Consider the following 15,961-nt stretch of genomic DNA (forward strand, 5'->3'; position numbering starts at 1 on the left):
ATGTCCATGTACTGGAAGAAGCACAGATCACCATTGTCGAAGCAATGATTCTTCAACATCAACTTTGTTGGACTGGTCATGTTGTTCAGATTCCTGATTATTGTCTTCCAAAGCAACTACAGTGGTACCTCAGTTTATGAACTTAATCCGTTCTGGAAGTCCGTTCTTAAACTGAAACCATTCTTAAACCGTGGTGCGCTTTCCCTAATGAGCCCTCCTGCCACCGGTACCCTTCCACCGTTCGGATTCCATTCTTAGACTGAGATAAAGTTCTCAAACCGGGACAAAATTTCCAGTTTTGTGGAGTTTGTAAACCAAATCGTTCTTAAACCAGACTGTTCTTAAACCAAGGTACCACTGTACTATATCCCCAACTTAAGAATGGAAAGCGTAATGCTGGTGGATAACAAAAGAGGTTCAAAACGCTCTCAAGGCAAATCTTTAAAAATGTAGTATAAACCCTGACAACTGGGAAACACTGGCCTGCGAGCACTCCAATCGGGGAACAGCTTTTACCAAAGGTGTCATGGGCTTTGAAGATGCTTGAACTCAGGACGAAAGGGAGAAATGTGCTAAGAGGGAGGCACGTTTGGCAAATCCACACCATGATCAGTTCCCACCCGGAAACCTATATCCCCACTGTGGAAGGACGTGTGGATCCAGAATTGGCCTCCACAGTCCCTTACGGACCCACTGTTACGACCAAGGGATCACCAAAGAAGAAGAAGAAGATGTAACCTTCAGGGGACATTCAAAGCACATTCCCCCCCTCAAAGAATTCTGGGCACTGCAGTTTACCCCTCACAGAGCTGCAATTCTCAGCAGCCTTTAAACTGCAGTGCTCACAATTCTTTGAGAAGAAAAATATGCCTCAGGTGTTGCTTCAAAAGCATCTTGCTCAAACAGCCTTTGTGCTCCTCTTTAAACGTGAGCACAGAGCATACCGTTGTCGGTCCTCGGATAGTTCGTAGGTGCTGCTGGGATCATGTTCTTTATTGAAGGATTTCTGCATAATGGAACGACCATAAATGGCTGAAGCAATAGCAATAAAGCACCGCTAAAGAAAAGCCTTAAGCAACTTTGGGAGGAGGTGGAGAAAAAGGAATGGGTAAGCCCCCTGGTGGTTAAAATATGCCATTACAGCTTTGGGTTACACCCACCCACCATTTGTTGTGTGGTTTTGTGGGTATTGTGGTGGCAGTATGGAAGGATTGTGGATGCTCCCTAATGAGAACAGGCAGATCTAGGGCTGGGGAGGAGTGTGTAATTTTGCCCCACCTGTTAATGTAATCTTAACTTGGGAAGAGAGCAGCGGGAATGAGAAGTGTAAGTTTGTATATTTGTAATATATGTGTATTAATGATGAATTATTTTAACAATAAAAACTTATTATTTAAATATTTTAAAAAAAGAGAAAAGAAAAAAAAGAGAAGTTCCAGCTCTACCTTTCCAAACTTTTCATGTCGGTAGCACACTTATTAGACATGCTTAGAACATTGTACAAGAAAAATTATGGAAAACTGATTTAACATTTACAGACTGTTCCCTGTTGAAGGAGAAATATATGAAGATGATGTACAGATGGTACATGACACCAGTGCAGTTAGGGAAAATGTACAAAACTAGTTCAAATATATGTTGGAAGTGTAAGGAAAGGAGGGGACATTTTATCATATGTGGTGCGACTAAGGTAATTAAAAAAAATTGGGAAATGATATACAATGAATTGAAGAAAATGTTCCATCTAACATTTGCTTAAAAACCTGAAACATTTTTGTTAGGGATTGTAGGGAAAGACCTGCCAAAAAAGCTGAAAAACATCTTCATGTATGTGACAATGGCCGCGAGAGTCCGAATAGCACAAGGATGGAAGACTGAAGAAATTCTAACTAAAGAATCATGGCAAGGAAAACTGAAGAGTAGACATTAGAAAATGTTTTGTGACACAGTAATTCAGTTTTCTAGCAAACTGGCACTTAAACCAACCCTTTTCCAGCCCCAGGAGGAGCACAGGGAGTGTTTACGCAACACTGCAGCCAACACACTAATGTGTTACAACACAGAGATGGAAAGCTCTGCTATAAATGCATGCAACACATGTTTGGACTGTGTGTGTGGCCTCTGCTGTATTTCTGTGTTTTGGATCTGCGAGTAGTGGTTAAGGTTCCCATTTGCTAGTTGTTTTAGTTCATCCCGAAGTTTATGGTTAGCTTATCTAAAATTATTATTGTTGCTGTTATTAATTCAATGTCTGTTCCACCCTTTATCAAAAGATCTCAGGGCAGTGTACATTATTAAAAACATATTTTACAGAGCATAATAAAAATAACATAAACAAAGCATAGTGACAGATAGCAAAATAATAAAAATAATCATAATCATTCTGTGCTGCTTTAAAATTTATTTAGTTATTTCATAAAACTTATATACTGATTGATTGTAGAAAAAAACCTCACAGTGGTTTATAAAAAGAGATGAAACAATAAAATTATCACTAAAAGTTTACAACCATAGTTTAAAACATACAGAAGGTTAGAACCGCAATAGAATAGACTGAAACAAATTAAAACTCCTACAAAATTACAAAAAATCTGAGTAGGCTTGTCTAAATGAGAATGTCTTCAGCAGGCGCCAAAAAGAAAACAGTGAAGGCACCTGCCTCTTTTCAAGAGGCAGGGAGTTCCAAAGTGCCAGTGCGGCCACACAATAACGACTGGTGCAGATATTATGTGGCACTTGCAAAAGTGCCAATTCTGCCAATGGAAGCGCTTGAGTGGGCACATATGGGGTAAGGTAATCTTGTAAGTGGGATGCGGGTGGCGCTGAGGGTTAAACCACAGAGCCTAGGACTTGCCGATCAGAAGGTCAGCGGTTTGCATCCCCGTGAAGGGGTGAGCTCCCGTTGCTCAGTCCCTGCTCCTGCCAACCTAGCAGTTCGAAAGCATGTCAAAAGTGCAAGTGGCGGGAAGGTAAACGTCATTTCCATGCGCTGCTCTGGTTCGCCAGAAACAGCCTAGTCATGCTGGTCACATGACCCGGAAGCTGTACGCCAGCTCCCTCAACCAGTAAAGCAAGATGAGCGCTGCAACCCCAGAGTCAGTCATGACTGGACCTAATGGTCAGGGGTCCCTTTACCTTTACCTTGGTCCCAAGTTGTTAAGGGCTTTATATACTAATAGTACCACCTTGAACTTGACCCGGTAATTGGAGTTCCCAGAGTGGTTTAACCATCCAATTCTCTTCCCAGGGAACTCTGGGAATTGTAGCCCTGCAAAGTGAATAAGGGTCTCCTAGCTACTCTCAGCATGCTTAACAAACTACAGTTCCCAGGATGCTTTGGGGAAGGCAACGACTGTTTAAATCGGCATGTCCCTGCTTTGCACAGTGCAGATATTGTCACCATCTGCGTGTCTCGGGAAACAATGGAAGAGAGCGCCTTTGTGGTGAAGTCAAACCGTTGGAGAGTTACAGCACCTGCTGCGACTGCAGAGAACGATACAGGAGAAACATGCTTCATTGCAGCCGGGGCAGATGAGGACGTCTGCTTGCTCTCTTGTTAAGGACTTTGTGCACCAGTGATAACGCCTTAAATTTGGCCCAGTAGCAAACGGGGAACCAATGCAGATCTGTGAGCAGGGGTGCAGTAATTTGGCAGGGTCTCATTCCTGTCAGCAATTGCGCTGCAGCATTCTGCTCTAACTGCAGTCTCCAGATCAAGCGCAAGGGGAGCCCCACACAGAGCGCATTGCAGTAATCCAACCCTGAAGCCACCAGTGAAGAGACCCAGGCTTCTAGTCATGCAAACAATAGTTACAGAAACCTCCTCTTCTATTAAAGCTACAGGAGTCCCCTCCTCATTTGCATTCTGACACCCTAATTCAGTTGCTCGGGGTCGACAAAGGCCCGCCTCCTCAACCCCCTTGAGGTTGCCACCTCGCTCACTGTAAGGGACTGGGAAGAAAACCTCAGATAATTTGATGCAGTTCCGATTCCACCCAGCAGAGTGCAGTGGCTGCTAGTCATTCTACCTTTTGCATCCTGCAACAAAAAAATAATAATCTGGGGAGGGCCTATCAATAATCTTTGAGAATTAAATGTGTTGAGTTAAATGTGCAGAAATAAAGGAACCAACAGATGACTGATCAATTCCGTCATGTTAGGGAGCTGCTATTGTGAAGGGACTCCTCTAGGCTTTTGTCCCTGCAGTTTCCTCCTAAAAGGGCCTGGCGTTGTTCATGGCCAAATGATGGCCGTGGAAGTCACAGTTAACAGCCAGAGTTGTGGAGCTGCAGAGCAAAGTCGCTTTGCAGCTGGGGTCTAGCATAAGAGAAAAGGAAAGAAGAGCTCGCAGGCATTTAGAAGCCGTGAGGCTGCAAGGGTGGGACGTGGTTTTGATGTGAATAGGATCAAAGTGCAAAGAGTCTTTTTCTATCTTTAAAACTGAGGTTTTCCCCTTCTCCCTGCGCCCCCCCTTGTGAATAAAATATATTTTCCTATTCTTTGTGTTATGTACTGAGTTGAATAGGATCCAAAATGCAGCAGTCTGATTGGTCCTAGAACAATAGGACCCAGAATGCAGCAGTCTGATTGCTACACAGGAGCCACCCAATCGAGCTCCAGGTGGAAGTGAATCCGCAACCTGATTGGCCTACAGGAGAATCCTGGAATTAGCCAATCATGTGGGGCCCATTGTGTAAATAATGTATATAAAGCAGACATTCTGGGGGAACTTCCATTCCTCCTCACCACTATGAGCGGAATAAAGAGCATGAAATCCACTCTCGACTCCGAGTATATTTCACTTTGCAAGTTTAACCCCCCCCCCCAAGCTGCAAGCAGACCCTCCAATAATCCCTATATTCCAGGGACAGCCGCGGATTTACAGAAGCCGTCCTGGTTTCTGATTTGATCCTGGAATATCCTGCTTTTCCTTATTTTCATAACAGAAAGGTTGAGGGGGAAGCAAGGCTTCAGGTCTATTGGCAGAGCTACAGGACTTGAGGCAAAACAGAAGAATAGTAACTCACCTGATTCAAAGACAGCTTGATAAGGCGGGCAGGAGGGAATGTAACATTTATATGGGGTAGTAGAATTAGCTAAAGAATGCAGCTTTGATTCAAAGTTCCTTGCTGCCATGGCATGGTTTAATGAAGATAGGCGCATTCAGTGGCGTAGCGTGGGGGGTGCAGAGGGGGCTGGCCGCACCGGGTGCAACATCGGGGGGGGGGGGGGCGCTCGCTCGCACTCGCAGCTCTCTGCCCCTACCTGGCTCACTCACTCTCTCTCACTGCCTTGCTGACAACCACGCTACGCCACTGGGCGCATTGTACACATGTTCTGGTGATGCCTCAGGAAATAATGCCTACTTATAACATGTAGCGCACATGTGACACTTTGTAGAAAAACCTGTAACTATGAGCTTCATGCCTCAGCATGGTGTGCAGACTCAGTGTTTTAACACATCTGTGCCTTCATGCTTATGTCTGAAAATAAACTATTTCTAACTTTTCACCCCTGGCTGTGGTGGTGGTTTTTTGGCCTTTGACCTCACTACAGTTTAGGGAGAACTGATGCCACTTTAAAGGAAATAAGTTATTATTATTTACAAGTACTTGTTGTTTACTTGATGATTATTGCATTATTAATGTAAGCTGATTTTTTCCTGTGTCTTTTTAATGCCCCCATTCTCTCTTTGCCGCTGCTGTTGTTGAACTTATATAAAGTATGACATAACAATAAGAAATACTTGGAGATTATTTTTTTGCGTGCTGTGTTTTTGCTTGTGCATGTTATTTTTTTTTTGCTTCTTCTGGTTTGTAAATCACACACACACACACACACACACACACACACACACTCCTCCTTTAATATTTTAAAGATTTTGAAATGGAAAGCTATGCTGCCCCTCTGACTCCGGTCTGTGCTCAACCGGCCCCCATCCACTGGCTTCCAACCAGCCCAGAGAATGATACTAGCTGCCAGCTTCCTCCTCCTAAGTCTGTTTTGCCCCTTGTGCAACCCAGCTGGGAGGAAGAGGGTGCTGGCAAACCGAGAACGACTTGGTTCTGTCTCACATTTGCTCTGGCGCCACCTACTGTTGGCCTCCTTGCCTTCTGCCCTACCAGTTGCAAAGGGCGCCAGCCACCACTGACATTCCTTCTCTTGGATTATTATTTATCCCCAAGTGAGTAACTGCATGTCTACATATTCCTACCTGGCCTCTTCTTTGCTGCCTCTTCCCTCTTCGCCCCCACCCAGCTGGACTGAATTTAGACTGGGGGCATAGTTGTCAACTTTTCCCTTTTCTTGCGAGGAATCCTATTCGGAATAAGGGAATTTCCCTGAAAAAAAGGGAAACGTTGACAGCTATGCTTGGGGGCAGGGATCCTTCTTTCTTTTTGTTTTTGCTGGTCACTCTGCAAAGCACTGCACACTTTGATGTTGCTGTATCAATACACCCCAAACCCCGCTTTCCTTGCTCCTTTCTGGCCTTTCAAATGAGATGCTATTAAGTTTCACTTGTGTGGGCTAAATCCTCCGCAAATGCAGCTTACAGGGAGATGTTCCTTGTCAGCAGCCGGGAGAGAGAGATATATATACACGCCACCCAACAATAGCAGAGCCCTGTAGCACTTTTGCTATTGGGCAATCCATTAGAAAAAGTACCGCCATCTAGCAATGAATCTTGCATTGTGAAATGCCAGGTGTCACTTAGCCTATTGTCACTTTGGCGAAGGAGATAGCCTTTTAGCCTGCTAAGAGTGTATTAACCTCTCTCTGAAAGCCTTCTCGACAAGCCTTGTTGTCACAAAAGCAGATGATAAAAGAACGTACGGCTCCCAAATATCTCTTTTTTCTTCTTCAGATACCACGGCATCCCTCTCTGCGGTGAAAGCAGAGCATGGACAGCTCCTCTTGAGAAACGAAATAGACACGGGTGGCGCTGTGGGTTTAACCACAGAGCCTAGGACTTGTCGATCAGAAGGTCGGTGGTTTGAATCCCCGCAACTGGGTGAGCTCCTGTTGCTCGGTCCCTGCTCCTGCCAACCTAGCGGTTCGAAAGCACCTCAAAGTGCAAGTAGATAAATAGGTACCGCTCCGGTGGGAAGGTAAACTGCGTTTCCGTGTGCTGCTCTGGTTCACCAGAAGCGGCTTCGTCATGCTGGCCACATGACCCGGAAGCTGTACACCAGCTCCCTCGGCCAATAAAGTGAGATGAGCACCACAACCCCAGAGTCAGTCATGACTGGACCTAATGGTCAGGGGTCCCTTTACCTTTACCTTATGTTTGACATATCCAAAAAGGGAACTAATTCCAGCTCATGTTCATCCCTTTGGAAAAGGAACTAGTTTATTTCTCAGTTCCAGTTTATCCAAATGATCCTAAGAGGGGGGCGAGTAGGGATTCCACATTCGGGATGTTGCAAGCTGTTGTGCTGAAAAGTAAATTTCAGAGCCTGCAAGGTGAGATGTTTATTTCCCCCCCCCCAACAATCAAGCTTATAGACCCAAAGAATCTGAAGAGTAAAAAACACACACACACGTAAGAATGAATTAGAATTGAAATTGTTCAAAGGTCTATCACCATTCATCTGGTAACTATGGGAACGACTTTGAGATGTACTTGAGAGATTTCTGAACTAAATCAGTTAACTCCATTAAGCAAAATTCATTCTCAGCACATCATTTAAAGGCAGCTGAATTAAGCCTCCTCTATACTGTTGCCTATTTTGTAGGAATATCTGGCAACATACCGCTCAGGATGCTTCCAAACTCTTGATATTTTTGGATGGGATTAAGTTGCATGCCCAGAAACCTGGTTGCTGATGAAGGTGTGTGAGGGGTAGAGGGTATGGAACATAGAAGAACTGCCCTACAATTTGCCAGACCACTAACAGGACTAGATGAGCCTTTGTCTTGATCCAGGAGGGCTCTCTTATGGCCCATCAAAATGCTATTTATTTAGCGTCTGTACGCACAAAAAGAAACATTGCTAGGTGCCTGTGTGTGTTTTGTCAGGTGTGCGATAGCTTTGGAACATGTACCTTTCTGGAAAGTTGCTCAGACTAGTCAAATGGCAATGCGGGAGGCACAAAAGTGACTCACTGAATCCATAAACGATCCCAAACTGAAGCATCTTTCATCTCAAACGCTGCAGCAACAATGGAAACTGTTATCAGTGCCATCACATCGCAAACTCTTTCCCGCAGCTGGGCTCCAGATTTGGGTGGCAGCAGGTAGTTAAGACCAGATAGGCTCTTCAGAGCAGTCCTCCTCCTTTGAAGTGCTGTTCTGTCCTTCTTGGAAATTGCAGGCTGGATTAAATTTGACGCTGGAAATATCTTAACTGGCATCGCAGACCAGAAAGGAAGAAATAAGAGTGAAGAGTAAATTGCAGACAAACCAGAGCCTTCTTGGGTGACAGTTGTACGTGCTGGGGAAAGGGTGGGGGTGAAGGATAAGAGCTTCTGTCCTGTATCTTTCGATTGAGAAAATCCATGCGAGAGACCCCTGGCCCAGGAGTGCTGGGGGGTGGAGGGTCAGGGAGAATAATTCAGCCTCACAAAAAGCTGCAAAAAGCAAGATGAACTGCTCCAAAGGTGCTCAGAAACATTTGTTAGGATTGTCAGTGCCGGATTTACATATAAGGTAAACAAACCATAGCTTAGGGTCCCACTCTCTTGGGGGCCTTCCAAAAATTTAAAGGATGTACATTTCCAAAAGATAAGATAAGTTCAACAATTACGTTGCTAAAATGCATATTTTGTTATGTGCAAATGGCTTTAGATACCTATTAGGTCCATAAATGGGACGCGGGTGGTGCTGTGGGTTAAACCACAGAGCCTAGGACTTGTCGATCAGAAGGTTGGCGGTTCGAATCCCCGCGACGGGGTGAGCTCCCGTTGCTTGGTCCCTGCCCACCTAGCAGTTCGAAAGCACGTCAAAAGTGCAAGTAGATAAATAGATACCGCTCTGGCAGGAAGGTAAACGGTGTTTCCGTGCGCTGCTCTGGTTCACTAGAAGCGGCTTAGTCATGCTGGCCACATGACCTGGAAGCTGTACGCTGGCTCCCTCGGCCAATAAAGCAAGATGAGCACCGCAACCCCAGAGTCAGTCACGACTGGACCTAATGGTCAGGGGTCCTTTAGGTCCATAAATTACCATATAGCATATATTCAATACAAAAAACAGCAACAATTTGTTGTTGACAAAGGACAACTGGACATATAAAGGGCCCCATTACCTTCAGTAGGTTAGGGCCTCATCAAACCTAAATCCAGCCCTGAGGATTGTCACTTGCTCCGTACTCTCCTGACCAGCAAGAAGTTCTAAGGTTTACAGTAGATGTAGGAAACCTCTGGCCTGCCAGTTGTTTCTGAACTGCAACTCCCATTAGCCCTAGCAAGCATGGCAAACAGACAGGGATGGTAGGAATTGTAATTCAACAACATCTGAAGGGCTAAAGTTTCCCCACATTTGATGGCGTTCTTCAGCTGGTCATTGGAGGGAGGGACATACAGGTCTTCCAAGGCAGGCAGAGTCTGGAGACTGTTGACTGCCATGTTTTCTCATGAGTACAGTTCTTGATAGTGCTCTGCCTATCGCTTCATCTGCTTGCTGTGGCCTGTGATGATCTCTCCAGACAAGGTTTCCAGCACTGCAGTTCTCCTGACTGTTGGTTCAAAGGCCTTCTTGACGCCTTCGTACATTTTGCGAGTGCTGCTGCTCTCAGCCGCGAGTCAAATGCTGGGCACGCTCCTTGCCTTTCTCAGTACAGTAAGCATCTTTTCGCAGCACGCACATTTGGAGTTCATAAGAGCCTCGCACTTTGCAGCGATAACAGGCTCTGTGTCCTTAATGCTGGCCTCAGACCTGACTGGTTGGTTCAAAGGGAGATCGCTGCAGTACAATACATCAAAAGGTTCAATGCTGTCATTGTGAATTGGGTGAAGAGAATTTTTTTTATAGCATGCGTTAATTGGCTTACCAACATCAAGATGTCTGTGTCTCCGACAACTGTTTTGTCAGTTGCTACTGTTAATTACGAGGGACGCGGGTGGCGCTGTGGGTAAAACCTCAGCGACTAGGACTTGCTGATCGCATGGTCGGCGGTTCGAATCCCCGCAGCGGGGTGAGCTCCCGTCTTTCGGTCCCAGCTCCTGCCCACCTAGCAGTTCGAAAGCACCCCCAGGTGCAAGTAGATAAATAGGGACCGCTTACTGGCGGGAAGTTAAACGGCGTTTCCGTGTGCTGCGCTGGCTCGCCAGAGCAGCTTCGTTACGCTGGCCACGTGACCCGGAAGTGTCTCCGGACAGCGCTGGCCCCCGGCCTCTTGAGTGAGATGGGCGCACAACCCTAGAGTCTGTCAAGACTGGCCCGTATGGGCAGGGGTACCTTTACCTTTTTTACTGTTAATTACATAATAATTGCAGTCGGTTCTTTTCTGCATTTGTTTCCCCCTGCCTCACTGTTTGAAAATCTCTCCTCCTCACAATCATTAATACATACACACTTCATACATCTGATGAAGCAAACTGCGGTCCAGAAAGGCTTATGACATAATAAATTTGTTGGCCTTCCAGGTGCAACAGAAGAGCTTGTTACAGCCCCTTTAACTACCATTCACTTCAGTGGGACAGTTTAAAGCAGGTGCCTAACTCTCTTACTTAAATTAAGACTACAGTGGTACCTCAGGTTAAGTACTTTGTTCCGGAGGTCTGTACTTAACCTGAAACTGTTCTTAACCTGAAGCACCACTTTAGCTAATGGGGCCTCCTGCTGCTGCTGCGCCGCTGGAGCACGATTTCTGTTCTCATCCTGAAGCAAAGTTCAAACCTGAGGTAATATTTCTGGGTTAGCGGAGTCTGTAACCTGAAGCGTATGTAACCCAAGGTACCACTGTATTAAAAATACTACATGAGGACTGGATTTTGCCCATTTGCAATCTCTGATTTATTTACAGAAGCCCCAAACAGACTCAGGCAGCAAAGGGACCGTTCTCACATTATATTGATTTTATAACCTTCTTCCGAGGACCCATTTTGTACTCTCGTTTCTTCTTCACTTTTGTATACAGTGGTACTTCGGGTTAAGTACTTAATTCGTTCTGGAGGTCCGTTCTTAATCCCTGAAACTGTTCTTAACCTGAAGCAACACTTTAGCTAATGGGGCCTCCAGATGCTGCCGCGCCGCCAGAGCACGATTTCTGTTCTCATCCTGAAGCAAAGTTCTTAACCTGAAGCACTATTTCTGGGTTAGCGGAGTCTGTAACCTGAAGCATATGTAAACTGAACCGTATGTAACCCGAGGTACCACTGTATTTCTTTCCCACGTTTAAAGGTGGGGGAGAATACATTTCCCACTATGCAAATTCTTAAGACGTCCTGCAAGAACTGGCCTAGCCTCCCATTTCAATTGTGCAAACGACCTCAGCCGTGTACGCTGCAAAAGCGGTTTTGCTTTGATGTAGCAAGGTCGGCTCTTAAATAATTTTCACCGCCCGTCAGATTGTTTTAACAAATGTCAACAAAGAGGAAACCGATTGGAACAAAGATGGGAGTTTCCATTAAGGGTTCTGAACGGGAGGGTGGAAGGAAGACGGCCGCAAGGCAGGGCTCTCCCAGCTGAACGGCCAAAGTGTGCAGACCCAGTTGAAACAGGCAGAAGGACCCCTTTTTCAGCCTGAGGGCTGCATTCCTTAGGGGCGGGGCCTGCATTCCAGTGGTGGGCAGGGCCAAAGGAAAAATGGGCGGGGCAGCAAATGTGACTCACTCTGTCAGGCCACACAAACGTCAGAGGTTTCTAAGCACACCTTTTTTTTCTTGTTTTTTTTTTAAAAAAGTTTTTATTGTTAAAATAATTCAGCATTAATACACACATATTGCAAATATACAAACATACATTTCATACAATCCTTAAAAATGTTCAAACATACCTACACTCAGTCCCACAGATTCTTTCCCCATCACCATCCACCCCCCCTCACCCCACCTTTGTGTTAGACTTCCAATCCACTCAATTGCAATTTCTTTCCACTTCTATGACTTTCTTTCACACACCTTTAACCTAATTTCATGCTTCTTTTTCTATTACACATTGTTACCCATCTTATTTAATATTCCAGTATTTAAAACGGAACTTGTTTATTCTAATAGGAGTTCTGATTTTTTCAATATGGTTCTGCCAATATCCTTCCAGTCCCTGTCTATCTTCTCTTTTGAGATCCTTCCAATTTCTCCCATTGTTTTGGATATATTGTAGTACTCCAATAATTTGGCAAGCCACTCTATTTTTGTCGGTATAATACCACTTTTCCAGTTTTTCGCAATCAGTAGCCTTGGCTACTGGTTTCTAAGCACACCTGTCTCCATTCAGGGGCAAAGAAGAGGCATTATCCTAGTTGAAGGGCACATCCCAGCGTGGAGATAGCACTCAGAGAAGGGATTCGGCTGGGCTAGTCTCAGGGGTCTGGCAGAGAGGCCTTTAGGTCCACCTGAGGGTTTCCACCGCTGAGCTAAAATGATAGCCAAATTATGATTAAAATGTCAACTCCTGGCTGTAGGTGCTTATATTTAAAGCACGTGTAAATTACCCTCACCCCGGAAATGTAGTCTACCTGTCACAGAACTACCACTCCCAGCATCCTTAAAAACTACAGTTCCCAGGAGGGGGGGGGGAGTAATGTGCTTTAGATGTATGGATACGATCTTTGTTTTTTACCCATTGTTACCATACTGAAGGCTCTGGAAAAGAGTGGTCTGCAAATCAAATCAATGAATATTGTTTTCTTGCACTGAGGCCCAGGCAGGGCAGGGAGATAACAAATTATAGGGACAGAACTGCCTAAACCAGGCATAAGCAAACTCCGGCCCTCCAGATGTTTGGGACTACAATTCCCATCATCCCTAGCTAACAGGACCAGTGGTCAGGGATGGTGGGAATTGTAGTCCCAAACATCTGGAGGGCCGGAGTTTGCCTGTGCCTGGCCTAAACTGTATAGAAATTTATTCATGTATGCTGCTACAGCGGCAAGAATGTTACTTGCCCCAAAATGGAAAGAAGCAGAAGACCCAGTAAAGGAAGAATAGATACAAAAACTTATGGAATATGCAGAAATGGCAAAACTCACCGTAAGACTAAGAAATCCAGATAACAAACTTTTTATAAAAGCATGGAAATGGTTTATTGAATATTTACAGGTAAATTGTAAACAGATAAGAACATTGGCAGGATTATTGTAATAACCTAGTTTTGTAAGAGTATATATATTTAAAGAAGATAAATAAATGAGTAAGTTAAGTTAATTTGGATATGCAGAAGATATTAAAAATAAATGTAAGGAACCACAGAAAGAGGGGGAAGGAAGTCAAGTTTTGAAATGTCAAGATGACTGTAAAATCAGCGAAATGTATAAACCTGAAAATTCTAAATATTGTTGTTGTTTTTTAAAAAATGGACAGGGAGATAACAGCCCCTAACCCTTCCTGTGTGGTTTGCCTCCAGCAGCTAAGATTCAGATTCACAAGAATGAAATGCAGGCACGCAACACACCACAATAAAAGATTCACTTTGGCCACATGTCCCAGTAAACCGTGGCCAGTCTTTAAGGTCATAGCCACCTCATACATTTAAAGCACATTTAGAATGCATGGCGTACCCCAAAGAATCTTGGGAACTGTAGTTTACCCATAACAGAGTTAAAGTTCCAAGCGCCTTCAACAAGCTACAAGATTCTTCTTTTTTTTTGGGGGGGGGGGAGTCATGTACTTAAACATATAGTGTGTACACAGCCTACCGGTATTTCTTTTCCCAGTCTGTGAGAAATCAGCAGGAGCAGGGGCGCTTGGCATGTTCTCTTGAAGGAGACAAGTAGAATAGTTGGGGCTTGAAAAGCAGGAGAACTGGTCTGAAGACTTGGCCTGCCAAACAATCCTATTTGAAAACAAGCAGGGAGAGAGAGAATTTGTCCACTACATTTAGGTAGCCTAATCGGCACGTCAAGCACAACCAGCCAGCCAGACAGCAGAAAGTGATGCCGGTTCACTGTCCTTTGTTTCTTCCACTCTCAGCTACAGCAAAGGGCTTGACTCTGTTGGCCGACCCACTTTCTTGTCCCCCATCTCCTCACAGCAGCTTTTCAAGATGGATTGTTAAATTGTTCTACTATGAAAACACGCTTTCAGCATCCAGAACAGATCCTTTCTGCCTGTTGTGTGGTGAGAACCAGTGTGGTGTAGTGGTTTAGAGCGATAGACTCGTAATCTGGTGAACCGGGTTCGCGTCTCCGCTCCTCCACATGCAGCTGCTGGGTGACCTTGGGCCAGTTACACTTCTTTGAAGTCTCTCAGCCTCACTCACCTCACAGAGTGTTTGTTGTGGGGGAGGAAGGGAAAGGAGATTAGCCGCTTTGAGATTCCTTCGGGTAGTGATAAAGTGGGATATCAAATCCAAACTCTTCTTCTGTTTTATCTTCTCTTACCAATGCAGTTTCCCTCTTTCTATTTTCTATATATTTATTGTCCAGCCAGCCACGCCCTCTTTTGGAATGCAGTGGTACCTTGGGTTACATACGCTTCAGGTTACAGACTCCGCTAACCCAGAAATAGCACCTCGGGTTAAGAACTTTGCTTCAGGATGAGAACAGAAATCGTGCTCTGGCGGCGCAGCGGCAGCAGGAGGCCCCATTAGCTAAAGTGGTGCTTCAGGTTAAGAACAGTTTCAGGTTAAGAACATACCTCCAGAATGAATTAAGTTTTTTTGTTCTTTTCCAAATAATATTTATTACTTTCAGTAAATAAACATAGTAAAGAGAAAAAAAAAATAACAATAATAAAGACAAACAGAAAAGAAAAAGAGAAAAAAGAAAAAAGATACATACAGCATATTACCACTTAATTAATTAAAATTAAGCACCATCTATCTTCATAAACATAGTATTTGACTTCCTCGAATCTCTTCCATCCGAATTTCTTAGTAATTATATGTAGCAGTTTCCAAGATCAGTGTTTCAAAAGACCATATCACAGTCCTAATCATATTACATAGCTTTCCTTATCATACATTTTCTTATTTATAAATTTAATTCCATTTTAATCCTAGGCCTAATTGTTTCTTTCAAGTGGTTACATATCTTTAATATTGCAATATTTGTTCAAATAGTCTTTAAATTTCTTCCAATCTTCTTGATGTTCCTCTTCTTTCTGGTCGCGGATTCTCCCGGTGAAGTTCTTAAGTTCTTAACCCGAGGTACCACTGTGTTTAATTCCGCAGATGGTTTTCTTTTCCAATCAACACCATTCCATGGCTCCTGAAAAGGCTATTGTCTTCACCAGTGGCGTGAGCATTGTCAGAATCAGTACTTAAAAGACTTGGGACAAAGTCAGGCCCACAACACAAATCTGCAGAAAGTGTGCATATGCTAATTTGCATGCGTAGAGACAAATTTAGGCCTCTGAGCAAATCAATATGTCCTGGGATCTCACTGGCACTGCACTTTGCAGTGTAAGGGTCATGGCTCAGAGAGCATCTGCCTTGCTTGCAGGAAGTCTTAGGCTCAGTCCCTGCTGTCTACCGGAAAGGCTTGGAGACATCCCATGGCTGAGACCTATGGTATGTGAGCAGCTGTGAATCGCTGTGGACCAGAGGTAGCTAACCCGGCAGTTTCCAGATACTTTTGGACTACAACTCCCATCAACCCTGTCTATCAGCCATGGTGCCTAGGGCTGATGGGAATCGGAGTCCACAACCTCTGGAGAAACCACTTTGGTGACCCCTGTTGAGCTAGATGCACCAAGGGTCTCCCTATAAGGCAACTTCCAATTCCAGAAGACCCATTCCTTTGTAAATGGACAGCACCCTGTGTTTCTCAAACTTGGATCGCCAACTGTTTTTGGACTCCAACTCCCATCATCCCTGACCACTGGTCCTGCTAGCTAGGGGTGATGGGAGTTGTAGCCCCAAA

This window comes from Podarcis muralis, chromosome 14 (assembly GCF_964188315.1).
Source record: "Podarcis muralis chromosome 14, rPodMur119.hap1.1, whole genome shotgun sequence".
In the NCBI taxonomy this organism is placed as follows: Eukaryota; Metazoa; Chordata; class Lepidosauria; order Squamata; family Lacertidae; genus Podarcis; species Podarcis muralis.